The sequence below is a fragment of the Arachis stenosperma genome, chromosome 10, assembly GCF_014773155.1.
Source record: "Arachis stenosperma cultivar V10309 chromosome 10, arast.V10309.gnm1.PFL2, whole genome shotgun sequence".
Taxonomy (NCBI): domain Eukaryota; kingdom Viridiplantae; phylum Streptophyta; class Magnoliopsida; order Fabales; family Fabaceae; genus Arachis; species Arachis stenosperma.
Window position 1 is genome coordinate 53,106,053 of NC_080386.1, and position 8,356 is coordinate 53,114,408.

Consider the following 8,356-nt stretch of genomic DNA (forward strand, 5'->3'; position numbering starts at 1 on the left):
CAGAGCTCCACACCTTAATCTATGGTGTGTAGAAACTCCACCGTTGAAAATACATAAGAACAAGGTCTAGGCATGGCCGTGAGGCCAGCCTCCCAGTGATCTAAGATAGCATAAAACTCAAAGATAGCTACCAAGATGATCTAGAGATCTAAAGTGATCAAAAGACGATAATACAATAGTAAAAGGTCCTATATATAGAAAACTAGTAGCCTAGGGTGTACAGAGATGAGTAAATGACATAGAAATCCACTTCCGGGCCCACTTGGTGTGTGCTTGGGCTGAGCAATGAAGCATTTTCGTGTAGAGACTCCTCTTGGAGTTAAACGCCAGCTTTTATGCCAGTTTGGGCGTTTAACTCCCATTTAGGTGCCAGTTCCGGCGTTTAACGCTGGAATTTCTTGAGGTTACTTTGAACGCCGGTTTGGGCCATCAAATCTTGGGCAAAGTATGGACTATCATATATTGCTGGAAAGCCCAGGATGTCTACTTTCCAACGCCGTTGAGAGCGCGCCAATTGGGCTTCTGTAGCTCCAGAAAATCCACTTCCAGTGCAGGGAGGTCAGAATCCAACAGCATCTGCAGTCCTTTTGAGTCTCTGGATCAGATTTTTGCTCAGATCCCTCAATTTCAGCCAGAAAATACCTGAAATCACAAAAAAACACACAAACTCATAGTAAAGTCCAAAAAAGTGAATTTTGATTAAAAACTAATAAAAATATACTAAAAACTAACTAGATCACACTAAAAACATACTAAAAACAATGCCAAAAAGCGTACAAATTATCCGCTCATCACAACACCAAACTTAAATTGTTGCTTGTCCCCAAGCAACTGAAGATCAAATAGGATAAAATGAAGAGAATATGCAATGAAATCCAAAAACATCTATGAAGATCAGTATTAATTACATGAGCGGGGCTTTTAGCTTTTTGCCTCTGAATAGTTTTGGCATCTCACTTTATCCTTTGGAACTCAGAATGATTGGCTTCTTTAGGAACTTAGAATCCAGATAGTGTTATTGATTCTCCTAGTTAAGTATGATGATTCTTGAACACAGCTACTTATTGAGTCTTGGCTGTGGCCCAAAGCACTCTGTCTTCCAGTATTACCACCGGATACATACATGCCACAGACACATAATTGGGTGAACCTTTTCAGATTGTGACTCAGCTTTGCTAAAGTCCCCAATTAGAGGTGTCCAGGGTTCTTAAGCACACTCTTATTGCCTTAGATCACAACTTAATTTCTTTCTTTTTCTTTCTCTCTTTTTTTTTCGGTTTTTTTTTTCGGTTTCTTTTTTTTTTTTGTATTCACTGCTTTTTTTCTTGCTTCAAGAATCATTTTTATGATTTTTCAGATCCTCAGTAACATGTCTCCTTTTTCATCATTCTTTCAAGAGCCAATATTCATGAACCACAAATTCAAAAGACATATGCACTGTTCACGCATACATTCAGAGAACAAAGGTGTTGCCACCACATCAAGATAATTAACTGTTATAAATTCAAAATTCATGCAATTCTTTCTTTTTCAATTAAGAACATTTGTTTAAGAAAGGTGATGGATTCATAGGACACTCATAACTTTAAGGCATAGACACTAATGATCATAAGACACAAACATAGATAAACATAAGCACTAAAATTCGAAAAAACAGAAAATTAAAGAACAAGGAGATTAAAGAACGGGTCCACCTTAGTGATGGCGGCTTGTTCTTCTTCTTGAAGGTCTTATGGAGTGCTTGAGCTCCTCATGTCTCTTCCTTGTCTTTGTTGCTCCTCTCTCATGATTCTTTGATCTTCTCTAATTTCATGGAGGAGAATGGAATGCTCTTGGTGCTCCACCCTTAGTTGTCCCATGTTGGAACTCATTCTCCTAGGGAGGTGTTTACTTGCTCCCAATAGTTTTGTGGAGGAAAGTGCATCCCTTGAGGTATCTCAGGGATCTCATGATGAGAGGGGTCTCTTGTTTGCTCCATCCTTTTCTTGGTGATGGGCTTGTCCTCATCAATGGGGGTGTCTCCTTCTATGTCCACTCCAACTGAATAACAGAGGTGACAAATGAGATGAGGAAAGGCTAGTCTTGCCAAGGTGGAGGACTTGTCCTCCACTTTGTAGAGTTCTTGGGCTATGACCTCATGAACTTCCACTTCTTCTCCAATCATGATGCTATGAATCATGATGGCCCGGTCTAGAGTAACTTCGGACCGGTTGCTAGTGGGAATGATTGAGCGTGGATGAACTCCAACCATCCTCTAGCCACGGGTTTGAGGTCATGCCTTCTCAATTGAACCGGCTTGCCTCTTGAATCTCTTCCATTGTGCGCCCTCTTCACATATGACTGTGAGGACTTGGTCCAACCTTTGATCAAAGTTGACCCTTCTAGTGTAAGGATGTTCATCTCCTTGCATCATGGGCAAGTTGAATGCTAACCTTACATTTTCCGGACTAAAATCCAAGTATTTCCCCCGAACCATAGTAAGATAATTCTTTGGATCCGGGTTCACACTTTGATCATGGTTCTTGGTGATCCATGCATTGGCATAGAACTCTTGAACCATCAAGATTCCGACTTGTTGAATGGGGTTGGTAAGCACTTCCCAACCTCTTCTTCGGATCTCATGGCGGATCTCCGGATATTCACCCTTTTTGAGTGAAAAGGGGACCTCGGGGATCACCTTCTTCAAGGCCACAACATCATAGAAGTGGTCTTGATGCACCCTTGAGATGAATCTATCCATCTCCCATGACTCGGAGGTGGAAGCTTTTGCCTTCCCTTTCCTCTTTCTAGAGGTTTCTCCGGCCTTGGATGCCATAAATGGTTATGAAAAAACGAAAAAGCAACGCTTTTACCACACCAAACTTAAAAGGTTTGCTCGTCCTCGAGCAAAAGAAGAAAGAAGAGAGTAGAAGAAGAACAAATGAGGAAGAAGGAGATGGCTTTATGTTTTCGGCCAAGGAGGGGGGAAGTGGTGTTTAGGTTGTGTGAAAATGAAGGATTGAAGAAGGGTATTTATAGGAGAGAGGGGAGTTGGGGTTCGGCCATTATGGGTGGGTTTGGGAGGGAAAGTGGTTTGAATTTGAAGGGTGAGGTTGGTGGGCTTTTATGAAGGATGGATGTGAGTGGTGAAGAGAAAGATGGGATTTGATAGGTGAAGGGGTTTTGGGGAAGAGGTATTGAGGTGATTGGTGAATGGGGGGAGAAGAGAGAGAGTGGTGGTGGGGTTGGTGGGGATCCTGTGGGGTCCACAGATCCTGTGGTGTCAAGGAAAAGTCATCCCTGCACCAAATGTTGCTCAAAATCACGTTTTGAGCCATTTCTGGCGTTAAACACCGGGCTGATGCCCATTCCTGGCGTTTAACGCCAGGTTCTTGCCCTTTTCTGGCGTTTAACGCCAGTCTGGTGCCCCTTTCTGGCGTTAAACGCCCAGAATGGTGCCAGACTGGGCGTTAAACGCCCAACTGCTAGGTTTACTGGCGTTTGAACGCCAGCAACATCTTCCTCCAGGGTGTGCTGTTTTTCTTTCTGTTTTTCATTTTGTTTTTGCTTTTTCAATGGATTTTGTGACTTCTTATGATCATCAAGCTACAAAAAACATAAAATAACAAAAGGAACTATATAAAATATAATCATTGGGTTGCCTCCCAACAAGCGCTTCTTTAATGTCAGTAGCTTGACAGAGGGCTCTCATGGAGCCTTACAGATACTCAGAGCAATGTTGGAACCTCCCAACACCAAACTTAGAGTTTGAATGTGGGGGTTCAACACCAAACTTAAAGTTTGGTTGTGGCCTCCTAACTCCAAACTTAGAGTTTAACTGTGGGGGCTCTGTTTGTCTCTGATTTGAGAGAAGCTCTTCATGCTTCTTCTCCATGGTGACAGAGGGATATCCTTGAGCCTTAAACACATAGGATTCTTCATTCACTTGAATGATCAGTTCACCTCCATCAACATCAATCACAGCCTTTGCTGTGGCTAGGAAGGGTCTGCCAAGGATGATGGATTCATCCATGCACTTCCCAGTCTCTAGGACTATAAAATCAGTAGGGATGTAATGGTCTTCAACTTTCACCAAAACATTCTCTACAAGTCCATGAGCTTGTTTTCTTGAGTTGTCTGCCATCTCTAGTGAGATTCTTGCAGCTTGTACCTCAAAGATCCCTAGCTTCTCTATTACAGAGAGAGGCATGAGGTTTACACTTGACCCTAAGTCACACAGAGCCTTCTTGAAGGTCATGGTGCCTATGGTACAAGGTATTGAAAACTTCCCAGGATCTTGTTTCTTTTGAGGTAATTTCTGCCTAGACAAGTCATCCAGTTCTTTGGTGAGCAAAGGAGGTTCATCCTCCCAAGTCTCATTTCCAAATAACTTGTCATTTAGCTTCATGATTGCTCCAAGGTATTTAGCAACTTGCTCTTCAGTGACATACTCATCCTCTTCAGAGGAAGAATACTCATCAGAGCTCATGAAAGGCAGAAGTAAGTCTAATGGAATCTCTATGGTCTCATTTTGAGCCTCAGATTCCCATGGTTCCTCATTGGGGAACTCATTGGAGGTTGGTGCACGCCCATTGAGGCCTTCCTCAGTGGCGTTCACTTCCTCCCCTTCCTCTCCAAATTCGGCCATGTTGATGGCCTTGCACTCTCCTTTTGGATTTTCTTCTGTATTACTTGGGATAGTACTAGGAGGGAGTTCAGTAACTTTCTTGCTCAGCTGTCCCACTTGTCCTTCCAAATTCCTAATGGAGGACCTTGTTTCAGTCATGAAACTTTGAGTGGTTTTGATTAGATCAGAGACCATGGTTGCTAAGTCAGAGGGGTTCTGCTTAGAATTCTCTGTCTGTTGCTGAGAAGAAGATGGAAAAGGCTTGCCATTGCTAAACCTGTTTCTTCCACCATTATTGTTGTTGAAACCTTGTTGAGGTCTCTCTTGATTCTTCCATGAGAAATTTGGGTGATTTCTCCATGAAGAATTATAGGTGTTTCCATAGGGTTCTCCTAGGTAGTTCACCTCTTCCATTGAAGGGTTCTCAGGATCATAAGCTTCTTCCTCAGATGAAGCCTCCTTAGTACTGCTTGGTGCATTTTGCATTCCAGACAGACTTTGAGAAATCAAATTGACTTGTTGAGTCAATATCTTGTTCTGAGCCAAAATGGCATTCAGAGTATCAATCTCAAGAACTCCTTTCTTCTGACTTGTCCCATTGTTCACAGGATTTCTTTCAGAAGTGTACATGAATTGGTTATTTGCAACCATTTCAATGAGCTCTTGAGCCTCTGTAGGCATCTTCTTCAGATGAAGAGATCCTCCAGCAGAGCTATCCAAAGACATCTTGGATAGTTCAGAGAGACCATCATAGAAAATACCTATGATGCTCCATTCAGAAAGCATGTCTGAGGGACATTTTCTGATTAATTGTTTGTATCTTTCCCAAGCTTCATAGAGGGATTCTCCATCCTTCTGTCTGAAGGTTTGGACTTCCACTCTAAGCTTACTCCATTTTTTAGGTGGAAAGAACTTTGCCAAGAAGGCATTGACTAGCTTTTCCCAAGAGTCCAGGCTCTCTTTAGGTTGTGAGTCCAACCATATTCTAGCTCTGTCTCTTACAGCAAAAGGGAATAGCATCAGTCTGTAGACCTCAGGGTCAACCCCATTAGTCTTGACTGTGTCACAGATTTGCAAGAATTCAGCTAAAAACTGATGAGGATCTTCCATTGGAAGTCCATGGAACTTGCAATTATGTTGCAGTAGAGAAACCAACTGAGGCTTAAGCTCAAAGTTGTTTGCTCCAATGGCAGGGATAGAGATGCTTCTCCCATAGAAGTCGGGAGTAGGTGCAGTAAAGTCACCCAGCACCTTCCTTGCATTGTTGGCATTGTTGTTATTTTCGGCTGCCATGTCTTCTTCTTCTTTGAAGAATTCGGTTAGGTTCTCTACAGAGAGTTGTGCCTTAGCTTCTCTTAGCTTTCGCTTCAAGGTCCTTTCAGGTTCAGGGTCAGCTTCAACAATAATGCCTTTGTCTTTGTTCCTGCTCCTATGAAAGAGAAGAGAACAAGAAAATGTGGAATCCTCTATGTCACAGTATAGAGATTCCTTGAGGTGTCAGAGGTAAAGAAAAATAGAAGAAGGAGGTAGAAGAATTCGAACTTGATTAGATAGAGTTCGAATTGTGCATTAAGAAGGAGTAGTACTCCGTAAATAGAAGGATGTGAGAAGGAGGGAAGAGAATTTTCGAAAATTCAATTAAAAAGATTTTGAAAACATTTTGAAAAATTGATTGATAATTTTCGAAAATTTAAAGTGAAAAAGAAATCAAGTGATTTTTGAAAAAGATTTTGAAATTAGAAGTTAAAAAGATTTGATTGAAAACTTATTTTGAAAAAGATGTGATTGAGAAGATATGATTTGAAAACAATTTTAAAAAGATTTGATTTGAAAACAATTTTAAAAAGATTTGATTTTAAAAATTAATGACTTGCCTAACAAGAAAAGATATGATTTGAAACATTAAACCTTTCTCAACAGAAAAGGCAACAATCTTGAGATGTTCAATCAAATCATTAATTGTTAGTAAGTATCTTTGAAAAAGGAAAGAAATTGATTTTGAAAACATTTGATTGAAAAGATATGATTTGAAAAAGATTTGATTTTGAAAAACTTTGAAAACTTGAAAAAAAATTGATTTTGAAAACAAAATCTTCCCCCTTTGCCATCCTGGCGTTAAACGCCCAGAATGGTATCCATTCTGGCGTTTAACGCCCAAAATGCACCCTTTTTGGGCGTTAAACGCCCAACCAGGTACCCTGGCTGGCGTTTAAACGCCAGTCTGTCCTTCTTCACTGGGTGTTTTGAACGCCCAGCTTTTTCTGTATAATTCCTCTGCAGTATGTTCTGAATCTTCAATTCTTTGTATTATTGACTTGAAAAGACACAAATTAAAAATATTTTTGGATTTTTAATAATCAAAATGCAACAAGAATCAAATAACAATGCATGCAAGACACCAAACTTAGCAGTTTGTATACTACTGACACTATATGAGACACATAAACACTCAAGTCAAAAGAATTCAAAGATCAGAGCAAGAAATCATCAAGAATTACTTGAAGATCCTTAAGACACATGAATGAATGTATGCAATTGACACCAAACTTAAGATGAGACACTAGACTCAAGCAAGAAACATCAAATATTTTTGGTTTTTATGTTTTTGTGAATTTTTTTGTGATTTTTGAAAATTAAGTGGAAAAAGATATCAAAATTCTTAATGAGGATTCCAGGAATCAGTGCAATGCTAGTCTAAGACTCCGGTCCAGGAATTAGACATGGCTTCACAGCCAGCCAAGCTTTCAAAGAAAGCTTCGGTCCAAAACACTAGACATGGCCAAAGGCCAGCCAAGCCTTAGCAGATCACTGCTCCAAAAGCAAGATTGATAAAAAATCAACAAGCTTCTGTGATGATAAGTTGAAACCTCGGTCCAATGAGATTAGACATGGCTTCTCAGCCAGCCAGATTTCAACAAATCATCATGTAACTCTAGAATTCATCTTCAAGAATTTCGAAAAAAAATAAATACCTAATCTAAGCAACAAGATGAACCGTCAGTTGTCCATACACAAACAATCCCCGGCAACGGCGCCAAAAACTTGGTGCACGAAATTGTGATCACTACTTTTACACAAAACAATCCCTAGTAATGGCTCCAAAGACTTGGTGCTCAATACCATGGCATAAACACAACTTCGCACAACTAACCAGCAAATGCACTGAGTCGTCCAAGTAATAAACCTTACGCGAGTAAGGGTCGATCCCACGGAGATTGTTGCTATGAAGCAAGCTATGGTCACCTTGTAAATCTCAGTTAGGCAGACTCAAATGGGTATAGATGATGAATAAAGCATAAAGATAAAGATAGAGATACTTATGTATATCATTGGTGAGAGCTTCAGATAAGCGAATGAAGATGCCTTCCCTTCCGTCTCTCTGCTTTCCTACAGTCTTCATCCAATCCTTCTTACTCCTTTCCATGGCAAGCTTATGCAAGGGTTTCACCGTTGTCAGTGGCTACCTCCCATCCTCTCATTGGAAATGTTCAACGCACCCTGTCACGGCACGGCTATCCATCTGTCGGTTCTCAATCAGGCCGGAATAGAATCCAGTGATTCTTTTGCGTCTGTCACTAACGCCCCGCCTTCAGGAGTTTGAAGCACGTCACAGTCATTCAATCATGAATCCTACTCAGAATACCACAGACAAGGTTAGACCTTCCGGATTCTCTTGAATGCCGCCATCAGTTCTTGCCTATACCACGAAGACTCTGATCTCACGGAATGGCTGGCTCGTTTGTCAGGCGA

General features: G+C 40.9%; 1 non-coding gene across 1 annotated transcript; it reads left to right on the forward strand.

Moving 5' to 3' along the window:
* Positions 1-5,386: 5,386 nt before the first annotated feature.
* Positions 5,387-5,494, forward strand: LOC130958455 (small nucleolar RNA R71). The gene has a single exon (XR_009077575.1). It is a non-coding gene; the product is annotated as a small nucleolar RNA R71 (small nucleolar RNA).
* The last annotated feature ends 2,862 nt before the right edge of the window (positions 5,495-8,356 follow it).